Source organism: Urocitellus parryii, chromosome X (assembly GCF_045843805.1).
Source record: "Urocitellus parryii isolate mUroPar1 chromosome X, mUroPar1.hap1, whole genome shotgun sequence".
NCBI classification, from domain to species: domain Eukaryota; kingdom Metazoa; phylum Chordata; class Mammalia; order Rodentia; family Sciuridae; genus Urocitellus; species Urocitellus parryii.
The window spans coordinates 64,551,200-64,568,667 of record NC_135547.1 but is presented as its reverse complement, the minus strand read 5'-3'; positions in this window follow the sequence as shown (position 1 = coordinate 64,568,667).

The following is a 17,468-nucleotide window of genomic DNA, read 5'->3' as shown; positions in this document are numbered from 1 at the left end:
CCTGGAGACTAAAGATGTTATTTTATCATATAATTGTTGGATCTAATACATCTTTTGAGAAATGTTGCTTCAAATCATTTTCTTATTTATTGATTTGTTGATTATATTGTTAGTTTGGTGATGTATATTTATTTGCTTATTTTTTTTAGTTCTTTGTGATATTTTGGATATTAATCTGTCCAAAGAATAACTGGCAAAGATGTTCTCCCACATTTACGATGTGTTTTCACAGTGTTATTTCCTTTTCTGTATAGAAATTTTTAATTTAATGAAGTTAGATTTCTCTACACTTCCTATTATTACCTGAGATATAGGAGTTCTACTCAGAAAGTCACTGCATTTGCATCTTTACAGTCATTTGCATTTGTATCTTGACATATTTTCCCCTATATTTTTTCTAGCAGTTTAGAAGTTACATTTAAACATATTATATATATTGATGTTGTATATGAAAGACAGGGATGTAATTTCAATGTTACTTTTTATTTGTTTTTTTTACATCTACATGACAATAGAGTGTATTTTGACATATTATACTTACATGAAGTATAACTTTTTAATTGGGATCATATTCTTGTAGTTGTACAAGATGCGGAGTTTCACTAGTGGAGTATATGAACATGGAAAAATTATATCTGATTAATTCCACTATCTTTCTTGTTCCCATATCCACCTTTCCTGCATTTTCCTTTCTATAGTCCCCTGAATTTATATTGCCCCCCACCTGTTGTTGTGTGTTAGCATTCACATATCAGAGAACTCAACCTTTATTTCTCTTAGCATGATAGTCTCCAGATCCATTCATTTATTTGCAAAGGTCATAAAGTCATTATTTTTTAAAGATATTTAAGTTGTTTATAAATTTTTATTTTATTTATTAATTTATATGCAATGATGAGAATTAAACCCAGTGCGTAACACATGCCAGGCAAGTGCTCTATTCATACAAATGACTGAGCCACAACCCCAGCTCAAGTCATTATTTTTGATGGCTGAGTAATATTCCATTGTGTATATATACCACATTTTTTATCCATTCATTTTTTGAGGGCACCTGGTTAGATTCTACAGCTTAGCTATTATGAGTTGAGCTTCTATAGATATTCAGGTGGCTGCATCATTATAGTAAGCTGATTTTAACTTTGTTGGATATATGCTGAATAGTGCTATAACTGGGTCCGTGGTGCTTCCATTTCTAGTTGTTGAGGAATCTCCATACTAATTTCAATCTTTTAAATATGGATATTCAGTTATTTCTGCACTATTTTGTTAATGAACCTATCTTATTTCCAGTATATACTGTTGGTAACTTTGTCAAGAATCAGATGCCTGTAGCTCTTGGAGTTTGTCTTTTTGTTATCTATCCCATTACATTGATCTATGTGTCTGTGTGTATGTCATTAACATGTTGTTCTTGTTAGTATGGATTTGTACATGTTTTGAAATTGGATATTGTGATGCCTCCAGCATTGTTCATTTTGATCATTTATTTGTTTTTGTTAATTTGTTGTTTTGTTTGTTTTGACACTTTGTTTTCTATTTTTTACGTCATAACATTTTAGGTTTATGTTTTCCAGTTCTGTGAATAATGTCATTGGTATTTTTATTGAATCCATATATTGCTTTTAATAATATGGGCATTTTAACAGTGTTAATACTTCCAATACACAAACATGGACATTATTTCCATCTTCTAGTGCTTCCTTCAATTTCTAGCTTCAGTGTTCTTTAATTTTAATTGTATAGTTCTTACAATTCATTAGATATGTTTATTCCTAGGTAGTCTTTAAGTTATTGTGGATGGAATTATTTTCCTGGATTCGTCCTCAGTAGATTTATTGCCACATGGAAATATACTGATATTTTTTGTAGATCTTATATGTTTCTGTACTGGTGAATATGTTTATAAACACTAAAGGGTTTATAAACATGATCTACTAAGTATAGGGTTGCATCATTTTTGAATAGGAATGATGTGACTTATTCCTTTCTTATTTTTATCATTTTTATTTCTTCCCCTTTCCAAAGAAGAAAAGACAAAGAGGGGTGCTACATATAGGTAAATGGAACAATTGTACCAAAGTTTATAAAAATAGTATTTATGCCCCTAATATCAGTGTATCTAATTTTATTAAAGTTACCTCCTTGACATTAAATGCAGATGGACCTGATATAATAATACTGGCTAATTTCAACAAATGTCATTTACCAATAGACTGAGTAGCCAAACATAAAATCAATAAGGATATTTCTGAACTAAATAATAATTACCAGTCAAATAGACCTACTATATATCTATAGAACATTTTGCCTCAAATCAATGAATTTGTTTTATTCTCAATGGTTCATAAATCCTTGTCCAAAATAGATCATATTCTTAATGTTTTCCCTGGTATGTAAAGCTAACCCACAATAAAGGGTAGGATAGAAAAAGAATAAAATTCATCAGAGTAGACAAAGGGAAATGAAAGAAAAGGGGAAGAAAAGGAAAAGGAAGAACAACGGAATGAATCTGACATAACTTTCATAAGTACATATATGAACATACCACAGATAGTCTTACCATTGTGTGAGTATACAAGTTAATATAAAAATAACTATGACTAAATGCAAAAAAATTGTAGAGGGAAGGTAGCACAGATTGGGCAGATTGAAGGGGAAGGAGTGGTACTGGGACTAAATCAGAACAAATATATTTCATGTTTTTATAATTATGTCAAATGGATTTTACAAAAAAGAATCAAAATATTAAAGGAAAAACACACTAAAATATAATGTCTTCAGTCAAGATAATTTTGTAATTCTTCTGTCTTATGATACTATAGTAATTTTCTGTTCTCTAATACAATGTTCAAGCAAATACATCAACTCAACATTGTCCTTTCTTTCAGGCTGATTAAATTTATACTCCATTAGAAAAGTAGAACAATAACCAAACAGTCTGTTTTATAGAGCATTCCTATTTTGATTACATTTTGATTACATTTTTTTGTAAAAAAAAGACATACAGCATATTCTTGGTCACCATGTATTAGTGAATACAAGGAAAGATGGTAGAATGAATCTGATGTCTTTCCTAAGTACAGGTCTGCATATACCACAGTAAATCTAATGACCATGTACATCCACATGATATTAATTAAACAGTAATAACCATGGGTAAATTCCAGAAAGATAAATGGAGGAAAGAGAGCAAAGTGGATTCTGCAGTTATTTATAACTGAAAAGAACCAATAAAAATAACAAAAATGTTGATTTAATCCTGTGCATACTATCAGATCATAGTGGAATGAAGGTAGAAACCAACAGCAAGAAGCATTATAGAAACCACATATGTGACAGTAGAATGTATTTTGACAAATTATACATATATAGCATATAACTTATTATATTTAGGATCCCACTCTTGTGGTTGTACCTGATGTGATTTTACCCTGGTAATGTATTCAAATACAAGGCTAGGAAAGTTAGGTCTTATTAATTCTATTATCCTTCCTATTTGCCTCATTTCCTTTTGTCTAATACATTGTATTTCTACTATTCCCTACCTCAACCTCTCTTGTTCTGGGTTAGCATCCACAAATCAGACAGAATATTTGGCCTTTGGTTTTTGGGCTTGACTTATTTCACTTAGCATGATATTTTCTAGTTCCATCCATTTACCTGCACATGCCACAATTTCATTCTTTATAGCTGAGTTACATTCCATTGTGTATATATACCTCATTTTCTTTCTCCATTCATCCACTGAAGGGCACCTAGATTGTTTTCATAGCTTGGCTATCGTGAGTTGAGCTACTATAAATATTGATGTGGCTGCATCACTGTAGTATGCTGTTTGAAAGTCCTTTGAGTATAGACCAAGGAGTGGAATGACTGTCAAATCGTGGATCCATTCCAAGTTTTATAAGGAATCTCCATACTGCTTTCCGTAGTGGTTGCATCAATTTGCAGTCGCAGCAACAATGTATGAAAGTAACTTTTTCCCCACATCATTGCCAACATTTGTTGTAACTTGTATTCTTTCAACTTGTCATACTTACAGGATTGAGATGGAATCTCAGTGTTTCAATTTTCATTTCTAAAATTGCTAGAGAGGTTGAGTTTTTTTTCACACAGTTTTTGACCATTTGTATTTCTTCTGTGAAGTGTTTGCTCAGTTCCTTTGCCCATTTGCTAATTGGGTTATTTATTTTTCTCGTGTTAAGTTTTTTGAGTTCTTTGTATATCCTGGAAACTTAAGCCTTATCAGAGGTGCTGGTGGAAAACATTTCTCCCATTTTGCAGGATCTCTGTTTATATTCTTGATCATTTCCTTTGCTGTGAAGAAGCTTTACAATTTGATAACATCCTATTTATTGATTCTTAATTTTACTTCTTGCACTTTAGTACTCTTATTGAGAAAGTTGTTTCCTGTTTTAATCAGCCTTTTTGCCGCTGGGACTTTTAAAGAATTTGCCCAGAACAATTTTAGGAGAGGAGAAGTTTGAGGGCTCACAGTTTCAGAGGTCTCAATCCATAGACAGCAGACTCAAGGTGAGTCAGGACATCATGGAGGAAGAGTGTGATAAAGGGAAGAAGTTTACGTGGTGATTACGAAGCATAGAGAGACTCCACTGTCCAGACACAAAATACATACCCAAAAGCTATGCCATCAATGAACCACTTCCTCCAGCCACACCCCATCTCCCTTCAGATACTACCTAATTAATACCATTAGAGATTAATTCACTTGTTAGGTTAAGGTTATAGTATAATCATTTGTCCTTCAAACTTCCTTGCATCTTCTCACATGTGAGTTTGGGGGATATACCACAGCTAAACCATAATATTCCACCCCTGGCCCCCAAAAGCTCACACTTATCTGAAAATGCAAAATACATTTATTCCATTCACAAGAGTCCTCAAGTCTCAACAGTTCTGAGATTGCTCATGGATCAAGTCCATAGTCTTCTCAGAGACTGAAGAGAATCTTGCATTGTGAGCTCCTGTAAAATTAAAAGCAATTTACAAGCATCCACTATATAATGGTAAAGATAAAGATTTGTATTCACAAAATTAGGTGCATAGAAAAAAGGGATAAGACCAAAGCAAGACCAAAACCCCATTGGGCAAACAAGTCTGATAGCTCAATGTCCAGTATTTGGAGTACATGGCATGTTTTCTCCAAAGGGATTGTGTAGCTCTGCCCCTGTGGCCATGTGGGTTGCAGCCTAGGTGGCCCATCTGTTGGTTTATCTCAGCTCAATCCCTGCAGCTTCCCTAGGAAAATGAACCAAGTTACTGGCATTCTTAATCTTGGGGGTCTCCACTATAGCTTCGGCTTCTTCCTGAAATCTCCACATTTAACTTTCTTAGAGGGTGTCCACAGGGACTCTGACCCTGCTGCACTTTGCTAGGCCTCCAAGGCATTCCTTTGAGTTCTTGGTGGAATCTTCCATGAATCCGTAACTCCAGTATCCTGTGTTCCTGCAGAGCCATCAGAATGTGTTTGATGTCACGATCTGTCGCCACCTCAAACAGTAGCAAAGCCTCTAGGGACCCTTGCTGAAGCAGTCTCTTAATGGATGGCTAAGCATGCTGAAAAAACTTCCTAGGCCACCTTGTACAAGACTGGTACCCAACTGGTTTCTTCTCAGGAGAATTTTTACTTTTAATCTTTTTAGTCTGAGATGGGTGTGGTCTTGCCAGCTCCTGAGATGACCTCAGGCCATCTTTCTTCTAGTGTATAGGCAAAGTCTTTAGCATTTCTTTAGTGGCAGTAATGTCTTGAACAACTGCAACTTCCTAATTTCCAGTTTTACTCCCATCTTTCAAGTTCAAGTTTTTTAGGTCTTTCTGTTCTGCTTTCTGCTCCTGAATATCACAATAAACTTGGCAAAAAACATTCAGCAACATAGGAATTCATTCTGTAATGCTCAATTTGTGGGACCCCAATAGACCTCCAGGAGCCAAATCTGATGCAATCACACAAGAGTCTTTATTGCAAGCTTGAGCCTGGACTCAAAATGGTTTCCAAAACAGTGGTCCCGAGAAGTGAGCCCTGACCCTTAGTTCACTGAGGATTTATAGGTTTTGGATGGATACTCTATGCAGCACAACATCACACAGCAAATCATTTCACACTGAGGGAAAATCAAACAACAACTCTTAACATTGATTAGCGCATTCATTGGTGAGAATAAGTTGGGTAAGGGTGATTGGTGAGTTCAAGACGTGGATACATTTGAACTGATTGGTTTAGGCCTCGAGGGGTTATAAGAGTGTATGTGCTAAACTTGCAAGGTTGCCTAATCATATTATCAATTACCAAAACTACTGGGAGGGCTGCTTGGTATTTCAGATATCTTCCCTGTCTCACTCTTGCTATGGTCCAGTTAGGCCTCTAGCATTCTTTTGGTCTTCCCAGGAACTTGCATTACTGAGTCAAGGACATCTGGTCACTGTAGTTCAGAATATCTGGCTCAGCAGGCAGGCCTTTCTGGTTGTTTACTGACAAATGACTCAGCAGGGTGCCTAGGAATGCTCTGCATGTTTTTCAAGGACAAAGTTCATCCCCACCCACCCTTGGACAGGCTCTGCTCTGAGGTACAGGCTGGTTTTTCAAAAATTGAGTCATATCAGTTTCTCAATTACACCACATGAATGCTATGCTGTCTAGAGATTTCTTCTGCCAGATTAAGAAGTCTGCTGCTTTAAAAATCAGTTTCACAGACAGTCTCAGGACATGGGTAAAATGCAGACAATTTCTCAGCCAGAACATAACATGAATGACTTCTAGTCCAATTACAAATAATGTCCTCCTTTTTTTTCTGGTGAACCCTCTTGAGTCCTGTCTTCCCTGTTCACAGTCCTGTTGGCGCTATGGTCTTCTGAGCTCCCACCAGAATCGGCCACTAAGTTCTACTTACAAAAATCAAAAGCATCAAATCCAAAAAGCTCACAAAAATTCTGAACTACATTGTCAGGTTAGTCACAGCAACAATTCCACTTCTTGGTACCAATGCCTATTTTATTCAGCATTTTTACTGCTGCGACTGAAAGACATGACCAGAACAACTGTAGAGGAGGAAAGGTTTATTTAGAGGCTCACACTTTCAGAAGTCTCAGTTAGTGACTGTCTCCATTCCTCAGGGCTCAAGGTGAGGCAGGATATCCTAGTGGAAGAGTATTGCAGAGGGGAGCAGTTCATATGATGAGCAAAAATCAGAAAGAGAGGTACAGATACAAAAATATATACCCCAAAGCTATGGCCTTAATGAACAACTTTTGCCAGCCACACCCCATCTGTCTCCAGATACAACTCAATTAATCCCAGCAGGGATTAAGCCACTGATTAGGTTAAATCTACAATCCAATCATTTCTACTCCAAACATTGCATTGTCTCACATGTGAGCTTTGGAGGTACATCACATCAAAACCATAACAGTTCCTAAGCCAACATGCTAAAGAGTTGGACCTACTTTTTCATCTCTTAAGTGCAGGGTCTAATGATGCCTAATGCCTAGGTCTTTGATCCACATAGAGTTAAGTTCTATATTGCATATGAATGTCCAGTTTTCCCAGAACCATTTGTTCTATCTTTTCTCCAATGTTTACGTGTTTATGGCACCTTTAATCTAAGATGAGATAATTGTTTCTATGTTGGTGTGTCTCTGTGTCTTCTATTCTGTTCCACTGATCATCATGTCCATCTGGGGGCAAGTATCATGCAGTTTTTTGTTACTATAGCTCTAGTATAATTTAAAGTACAATATTTTGATGCCTCTTTCATCACTTTTTGTGCTAAGGATTGCTTTGGCTATTCTGTGTCTCTTATTTTTCCAAATGAATTTCATGATTGCTTCTTCTATTTCTGTGAAGAATGTCACTGGGATCTTTATAGAAATTGTTTTAAATCTGTATAGTGCTTTTGTTAGGTTGATATGCCAATTTTTGGGGAGTGGGAGGTATTGTAAAGGAATAGTTTTCCTAATTTCTCATTCAGCTGATATATCCTTAATGTATAGAAATGCAATGATTTATTGGTATTGACTTCAAACCCTAATACTTTTGTTTTTTTATGAATTCTAGAAGCTTTCCAGTAAAGTTTTTTTGGGTCTTCTGAATATATAATCATGTCATTGGCAAACAGTGATAGTTTGAACTCTTCTTTTTCTATTTGTGTTCTTTAATTTCTGTCTTTAATTGTTCTGGCTAAGGTTTCAAGGGACCATGATGTTCTCCATTTTTGTACAATGTGTCAAAATCCATTCTGTTGTCCTGTATAACTTATTAGAGCAAAATTTTAAAAAGAATAAAAGACCTAGAATAACAAAGAAATTCTAGGCCAGAACAAACAAACAAACAAACAAAAAAATCAATGCTACAATGCTGGAAGCATCACAATACCTGACTTCAAAATATACTACAGAGCTACAGTAACAAAAATAGCATGGTCATGGCACAAAACAGACTCATAGACCAATGGTATATAATACAAGACACAGAGAAATACACACAGATACAGGCAGCTGATCCTTGACTCAGTTGTTAAAAACATATACTTGAGAAAAGACTGCCTTTTTTAAACAAACTATGCTGTAAATATGGTTATCCATATGTAAAATAGTGAGTCTAGGGGCTGGCTTGTAGCTCAGTGAAGTGCTTGCCTAGCATGTGTGAGGCACTGGGTTTGATCCTCAGCACCACACATAAATAAGCAAAATAAAAGTTTATTGACAACTAAAACAATGTTAAAAAGGAATGAGTATAGACCCTTATCTTTCACCCTGCATATAAATGAGATCAAAATGAATCAAAGACTTAGGAATTAGACTGTAAGTTATGCAACTCCTAGAAGTAAACAAAGTCAACACTTAAATATATAGGCACAAGCATAGACTTTTCATTAGGAACCCTAAAGCTCAGAAAACAATGCCAAAAGCTAATAAATGGGGTGGTATCAAATTGAGAATCTCCTACACAGCCAAGGAAACAATTAAGAATGTGAAGACAGAACATACAGAATAGGGCAAAATGTTTGCTAGCTGATCTCTGACAGAAGATCAACATCTAGAATATATTAAAAACTAAAAAAAAGTAACACCAAGATAAAATACAATTTACCCAATTAATAAATAGGCAAATAAATGAAACAGACACTTCTCAAAAGAAACAGTACAAATGGACAATAAATTAAATGGAAAATGTTAAGCATCATTAGAATTTAAGGAAATGCTTATCAGAAATATAGAGATTCTGGCCGGGTATGGTGGTATAATCCCAGCATCTCAGGAGGCTGAGGCAGTTCAATTTTTTAATGTTATTATTGGTGTTCCATCTTGCCACAAAGTAACTCTCATTATAATGATTACCCTAACCTCTAATGGTAAGTTTTTCATAGAAAGCAAAAACAATAGTATGTACTGTCACATAAACACTGTAATGTTTCTAGGAGCTTACCGTTTTTTTGAGGAGAAATTCATTATGAAACATTATCTATTATAAGATATGGTATCCTAGAGAAGGCTATACCAAGTTATAATACAAAGAAACGTGATATTTGGACCAGTAAAACCATTAAATATGTTCAATAATATCTTATTTTTTTAGTTTTAACTATTTCATGGAGCCACCTACTATTTATTATAACTAATGAGAAAGAGAATATATATGCTATCTTTGCCTTAGAAATTGAGTCAAAGATTTCAGTAATGGGTTCACATATTTTCATAATGTAGTCTGTAACTACATTAGGCACATAACCAATAAGCAAACAAACTGGTCACACTTCTGGATTTTTCTCTTACCAAAGGGGAGAAAAGTAATGCTGTGATTTAAATATTTTATTTTGAATAAATAAGTGTTTTATATTAGAAGTTATGGTTATTTGGTTGACTATATAAATAGCTCATATTCATAATATGTTTTTTCTCCTTTGAGTCATAATCATGAGTGTCCTATCACTTTGAAAAATCAGCCAAAGTTTAAAAAAAAATGAGTTTCATGTTGACATTATCTATACAAAGTTGGGTTACACACCCACAGGAATTCACCTTTTAGTGGGTATGTAATTTAAATGAAATGGCAGATGAGATATTGTACTCACTTCTATAATGTGGGCAATAGAGAATCAAAGCTTCTGGAGTGTTCAGTCTTGGCCACAGAAGTATTTATATCTGCTTCCTGTGCATACATTCATTGATTGGCAATGAGCCAGAAACAGTTTTATCACTGTCCCATCCAGGTGTTTAGTTCATGAATGCACAAGATGTGAGGCTTTGAGATTCTTAACACAAGATTTGAAAATAACACATAGATGTCTTTATTCTTTAAATCAAAGCAAAGGTTAGAAGTAGGGTTGAAATGGTTGTGGGTACCGTAGAAGAAATTTTTATGACCACAGGAGAGGGGATCAAAACTTCATTAATTAGACATAAAAGTACCCTTTTCTGAAAAGCTTCAATTTCACTAGCAGAAAAGGAGTACTTAAGAGGATGTGGCCTGGCCCATCTCCCTTACATTTCAGAACCACAATAGCAGCCTGCAAGCTTTGCCTTACTGGAACCAACAGCCACAGGAACTACTGGGTGTGTTGAGATTGCCATATATAGCCTGTATCATTTATGTGTATTTTTGTGCCAATTTCTTTCAAATACAGCATGGCTAGTTGCCTATTGCCAAAATAACTGGGCATAATGTTTTCCTTTTCTATTACATGATAGGGTGAAACAAAACCATTTCTCCTTTTTGTTGGTGTTGTTTTTTGTTTGGATCAATATACAAAATAAAGAGATGAAATGGATAGTAGCTATGTCCCATGAGGGAAGATGCCAAGTAACTTGAGTCCTTGGGTTTGTTCCAAATGTCACAAATACTGTTGCAATAGAAGATTTCCCCTTCATCCATGACTAGCAGACATAGATGCAGTGGTCTCAAATCTTAAACCTATGTTTATGTTTAATCTTACTACATGGTTCACCTGATATTGACCTTAAGATTTCCTTCTGGGCAAGAGAAAGAAATTTACCCAGAAAGTTGAAATAAAAGACATAAGGAGATTTTAGTCATCTATGTGGAGAAGAAGAAATGACAGCTCAAATGTCAGCTTCTACTTCTGTAAATTGGGGATGTGGAAAAGGTAGAGTAGGATACTACTCTATTTCAGAAGTTACCAGAAAATCTGTGGCCAATATATTGCTGTGCTAATTGCTTATCAGTTGAATTTGACTACCCACTTTATTTTACATTTTTCATCATCTTTCTTAGGTTTCTGACCTCAATGATACAGACATTCCTTCTTTTCAGAGAGTAGGATAGAGGAGTGTAGAAAATCTAGCTTCATATTTGAGCTCTGCTATTGTTACAGGTGATGCTTAACATATGGATTTGACCTTGACTTCTAGCCAAGGCAAATCATATGTTAGCAGCTACATACAAGGTCTGAAAGGAAAGGGAAGTAAAGGCTCTTAAGCTCAAAATATAGGATTATACAGTATGAGAGATAGTTGACAGTATTAAAGATTAATTATTTTACTGATCTTCTATATAAAGTGGTCACCTTTGTGTTTTGCAAATTAGGGACATTAATAAAAACAACACAACAAATAGTTTCACACAGCCTAAATTTCAAGTAAAATTAACTGAGTAGTAGAAATTTGAAACATTCTAAGTAAATCTATGAATGAAATAAAATTCTATAAAAAAGAAAAGTAGTCATCTTTATTTTTATCATTTACCATTAGTTTTCAAAATATTTGCAAAAAAATAGTAGTCACAGATAAATACTCATCCATGGAGAAATATTTCTGTCTCTGTCTCTCCTCCCCTAGATAGTATAGGCATCTGTATGTGTTTGTACACACATACACACACACACATACACACACACACAATTTATATTTGCTTAACTTAGAGATACTCCATTAAAATGAGGCACACGTTTTTGTTTCCCAATATATATATATATATATATATATATACATATATATATATATCAATCATATATCTTAAATTCTTTATTGTCATTTCTACAATGTTCACAAAAGTTCACAAAGAATAGATTCCACCTCAAGAAACCACTTTCTTTGCTCACCCATAAGAAGTAACCTCTCATCTATCCAAGTTTTATCATGAGTTTGCAGCAGTTTAACCATATATTTAGGCTCCACCTTTAATTCCAGTTAACTTCCTGTTTCCACTATGTCTACAGTTACTTCCTCGACCGAATTATGGACCCTCAAAGTCATTCATACAGGTTGAAATCAACTTTTTCCAAAATGCTATTAATATTGATTGATATTGTTAGTGCCTCCCCCTGAGTAATAAATGTTCTTTTTTAAAATGTTTTTTTCTTAGTTGCTGATATAAATTTATTTTACTTATTTATACATGGCTCTGAGAATCTAACCCAGTACCTCACATATGCCAGACAAGTTTGCTACCGCTGAGCCACAGTCCCAAACTGTAATAAATGTTCCTAATGATATCTATAATTGTGAATTATTTCCAGAAGTTTTCAAGTTAACTTCACTTTGGATCCATCAAGGAAATCTTATTTATGGCTTTATGACAATAATTTATTAAATGATGAGTATAAAAAATAAAAATTTACTGAGTTCCTGCAGAGATATTGGTGAGAAACAGTGTGGCCTGGTCCCTTGGGGCCCAATGGGGGCTCTCTGTCCCAAGACCTATGTGTGAGCTGGGAGGTTCAGGGACAGGCAGTGGCCTCTACCATGAAGACACCCAGAGCTCCCACTGCAACTGGACATTGTCTGTAAAGGGATCCTATTCCCCCGCTGGGTGACCTTATGGTGGCAGCAACCTGTCTGACCTGGACCCCATGGGTTGCTCAGTCTCCTGGCCCAATCTGAGGATGTGGGCCTTTGGTGTAAGGGGGTGTGGACTGGTGAGAAGATTGGAGGCCCCCCAAAGATGCTGGAGGCTGGCAGAGGTTTAAGGAGCCCAAGAAGGCAAGTGGGTGCCTGACATTTAAGTCATGTACTAGACAGCTTACCCATTGCTCTGGAATGTGCATTTCATTTAACTTTGCTGTACCATATATATTGTGTATATTCTAGACTAAGGAGTCCTAATTTTATAATATTGGTCTGTAGGTTTTAAAAAGGTCATAACTGGATCACAAAAATAGAGTTAGTAAACCAACACAGTTTTAACTTTTTGTTAAATTTCATAGAAATGCAGTCTTCTGAAAGGGACTTTTGGAAGTGAAATTATAACATCATATCTGAGTGACACATGTGCCTATATTGCATGTGACATAAGAAAGAATGGAAGAAATTAAGGCTTTGAGGCCAGAATTATCCTACTTAGAAAATACTTTCAGATATGTCCATTGTTGCATGTGTGTAATTAATTCAACAATACTATGGATACAGTGGATAAGCCTAAGTCCTTATTTGAAACATCTAGAGTTTCTAGATGTTTACAAGTGCACAAAGTATGCTAAAAGTAAAAGTAGTATATAACACAGTTTGCAGATATCTTTTTGTTAAAATTAATAATGAAATAACTGTGTTTTGTAAATGGAATGATGAAACACTTCTCTGAGCAGTACATATTATATTTGTGCTGGTTCAGGCAGGAAGAAGGAAAAGAAAATGCAAAGGACTTTATACCAATGTGTTTTCTGTGAAGCAAGATTATCTATTATCCTTTATATCTGTAATTTTTGTTTTATTATGCTGTGTAAATCATATATATAAATGACAAATGAGACATAATTGACATCTAGTATGTCTAGATGTTAAAGAGGTTGCTAGTGTATGTCAAAAGTAGTTAGTAAACTAACACATTGGATACAACTTGTTTTAAAATTCATAGGAAAGACTTCTTAAAACCACATAGGAAGAGAAATTGTTAAAGTCACCTCTAAGCATTAGATTTTCATATATCTAACCCCTGGGTTGATAGAGATGAGGCCAGAGTATTCCTCTTTGGAGACACTTTTATATTCTAGCTTATAAAGAAAGTGTTTTTGTTTGTTTCTTTGTTTCAAATCTAGTCTTTGTTATGTGTGTGCATTTTATTCAGTGCTATGTTATGTATAGTTGCAAACTTGAATTTTTGTTGGAAAAATCTAGGTTTTTTCTAGATGTTTGAAATCCACAACAAATGGTAAAATTAGAGGGCTAAAATAATGCCGTTTAAGTCTTTTTTGATACTACATAGGAAATGTTGCCATTTAGGGGAATTGAATTGTTGAACTTGATTTCTTAGAGATTATGTTTAAGGTTTACTGGGTGGTGGGTGGTAAAGGAGAAAATATGCATAGGGAAGAAATATGTGTTGAGAGCCACAGCCAAAGGGGCCCCAGCAAACTTCCAGCTGCCAGCAAACTTCCAGCTGCCGGCTGATGATTGGCTCACAGTGGCCCCAGCAACATCTAGCTGATTGGCTCCTCTGCGGTGATGTTCATTGGGCTGTTTCCTTGCCCTTCAAGCTGCCAGCTGATGATTGGCTCACAGTGGCTCCAGCAACATCTAGCTGATTGGCTCCTCTGCAGTCATGTTCATTGGGCTGTTTCCCTGCCCTTCAGACTGCCAGCTGATGATTGGCTCACAGTGGCCCCAGCAACATCTAGCTGATTGGCTCCTCTGCGGTCATGTTCATTGGGCTGTTTCCCTGCCCTTCAGACTACGGAACTGCTCATTGGGGGACTTCTTTGGCTCCACCCACGCGACCTAGCCAATCGGCCTCAAGAGCAGGAGGATTGTGGGAGGTGTTGGTTGGTGTGTGGAGAGGCTTGTGGAAGCCGGTGGTGGCAGTTGGGCTCTGAGGGTTTTTCCTGAGGAGCTGTTTTGTTTGGCGTTTGTAGTATTAAAAATAAAGTTTGTTTCTTTTGACAAGTGGCTCCTGAATTGTGCCCAGCCAGACTGCGGCATTTGGTGGCCCGTACGGCCCCTTAGATTAGTTCAGATTGTCTAGCTATTGTTACATATGCTTTTTAGATAATACTGCTAAGTATTAAATGATAAGTACTATTGCCCAGAGTTTGTTAGAAGTATCAAAATAATCCCTATGTAAATGTCCATTTGTTAGTTTTTAGAAGAATTGTCTTCTAGGTATGACCTTTGTTAACCTACCTCTTGGTAGTTCTGAATTTAGTCACCGGAATGTTGAAGAGGGAAAAGAGGAAGGGTGAGGGGAAGTGATCTTTTCTAGTTTCTTCATATTTGTAAGACAGTTTTAGATTATAACCATAGATCTATATGTGTATTTTGGTAAAGTATTTGTGTTTATTGTGCCCAAAGTTTATATTTTATTTCACAATGACTAAGATTTCTAGATGATCTGAGGTAAGAGTGTATCATAAAAAGTAGAGCTAGTGAATCAGTCCACTTGCAAATATATTTTTGTTATAACTTATAGAAAGATGAATCTTGGGCATGGATTTGTTTTATCTCTGGATATATCAGGACTTGTTCATTAGGCTGGCAGCAGAGGGGCAGATGGAAGCATACAGGGAAAGATGGGAGCAAGTGCTCAAGGATTTACATTTTGATTTGAGCCATTGATGTGTGCGGATGTTCTGTCTGTACTACAAAAATGCTTTACTTCACCGGGAACATGCATTCTTGCTAATATTTAATAGTAGTAGAACTCTGGTAATGAACCCTCTTATTTTTCTTATTGTATTCTGTTGCTTTGTCTCATTTTAAATTGAGCATTAAGGGAATTCATTATTGTAGTTGTAATTCTGACAATATATCTGAAGATATTTTTATATTAGAACTATTGTTACATTCTACACTTTATTCAAGACTGTTATGTTCATAGTGGACAAATTGAGTCCTTATTTGAAACATCTAGTCTATCAAGATATTTAGAAGTGCCCAACGTATGTGAAATATACAGATGTAAAATATCAATGTGTAAGTATCTTTTAGATATTTTTAGGAGCCTATTGCCATTTCTGATTTCAGTAAAATTTTGTTCCCAAGAAAGGATTATAATTTTTTGTAACAGATTGAGTTGGTATAGTGTATTCTTGGTTATTAAAATACTCATGTGGCTTTGCAATTTTGAATTTTTGAATATTCATGATGTTTGAAAAAGCATGACACGCACTAAACTCTCAATCACACAAAATAGGATATTGTGTATGCATATGCACAACCTGGAGGGACACATCTAACTAAGCTGCTATGACTGGATGACTTTGTTAGTTGCTTGTGTTGTTATGTTTTCTATAATGCACATATCTACTTTTAAAGAAAAAGCTAAATTAAAAACCAAAAAAATGCAAAAATTACTTCATAATCTGTGGACTATAGAATTAATTATGTATTATTGGGAAGGTAAACAACATTAATCTTTTTCTATATCTCCACTGTAACTTTAGGTGACTAGATGCATTGTCAATTAGGAACAATATTTTGAATGAATCATTTCCTTTTAGCAGCAGGTCTCAATAGCAATAGGACCTGCCTTCCTTAACAAGACTACTAATGTGCAAGAAGTAAAATCAAGAATCAATAAATGGGTTGGATTCAAACTAAAAAACTTTTTATCAGCAAAGGAAACAATAAAGTGAAGAGAAAACCTACAGAATAGGAAAAAATCCTTACAACATGCACCTCAGAGCACTAATCTCCAGGATATATAAGGAACTCATAAAACTAATACCATAAAAACAAATAACCTAATCAATAAGTGAGCTAAGGAACTGTACAGATACTTCACAAAAGGAGAAATACAATCCATCAACAAATATATGAAAAAATTTTCATCATCTCTATCAATTAGAGAAATGAGAATCAAAACTACTTTAATATTTCATCTCAGAATGGCATTTATCAATAATACAAACAATAATGTGTTGGAGAGGATGTGTGGATAAAGGTAGATGCACACATTTTTGGGACAGTAAATTGGAGCGACCACTAAGGAAAGCAGTATGGAGACTCCTCAGAAAACTTGGAATGGAACCACCATTTGTCCCAGCTATCCAACTCCTAGGTCTATACAAAAAGGACTCAAAATCAGCATACTATAGTGATGCAGCCACATCAATGTTTATAGCAGCTCAATTCACAATAGTTAAACTATAGAACCAACTTAGATACCCTTCAATAGATGAATGGATAAAGCAAATGTGGAGTATATACACAAATGAATATTATTCATTCTTAAAGAAATATGAAATTATGGCATTTTCAGGTAAATGGATGGAATTGGACAATATCATACTAAGCAAGATAAGCCAATCCCCCAAAATCTAAGGCTGAATTTTTTTCTCTGATAAGCAGATGCTGATCCATAATGGAGGGGTAAGGAAGAATGAAGGAACTTTGTATTGGGGAGAGGGGAGTGAGAGGAGGGGAGGGGTGTTGGAGTGAAAAGAACAGTGAAATGAAATTGACATTATTACCCTATATACATATATGATTACACTCCTGGTATGACTCTGCATCATGTACAGCCAGAAGAATGAGAAGTTGTGCTCGACTTGTGTACAATG